A 547-nucleotide genomic window follows, 5' to 3' on the forward strand; every position below is an offset into this window, starting at 1 on the left:
AAAGTGCCAAAGGGGCAGGTGAATGTAGTCTTCTCTTGATCCTCAAAAGCAATATGGATCTGGAAGTACCCATAAAAACCATGAAGAAAATAGTAATGAGATTTACTTGCTAAGCGCTCAAGCATCTGATCAGTAAATGGCAAAGGAAAGTGATCGTTTCTTGTTGCTTGGTTGAGCCTCCTATAATCAATGCAAACTCTCTAACTGTTCTGCACTCTCGTAGGAATCAACTCATCTATCTCATTTCTCACCACTGTAATTGCTGTCTTCTTTGGAACCACCTGAACTGGGCTCACCCAATGACTATCAGAATTGGGATATATAATCCCAACTTCGTTACCTATTTCTTCACAACCTCAAGGATGACTGGATTGAGTCTCCTTTGTGGTTGTCTCACTGGTTTAGCTCCATCTTCCAAGAGTATCCTATGCATGCACATAGATGGGCTAATACCAGGAATATCAACTAAGGTCCAACCAATTGCCTTCTTATGCTTCTTCAACACTTGCAACAACTTCTCCTCTTGATCAACATCAAGGGAGGTGGA

This window comes from Lupinus angustifolius, chromosome LG08, assembly GCF_001865875.1.
Source record: "Lupinus angustifolius cultivar Tanjil chromosome LG08, LupAngTanjil_v1.0, whole genome shotgun sequence".
Lineage (NCBI taxonomy): Eukaryota > Viridiplantae > Streptophyta > Magnoliopsida > Fabales > Fabaceae > Lupinus > Lupinus angustifolius.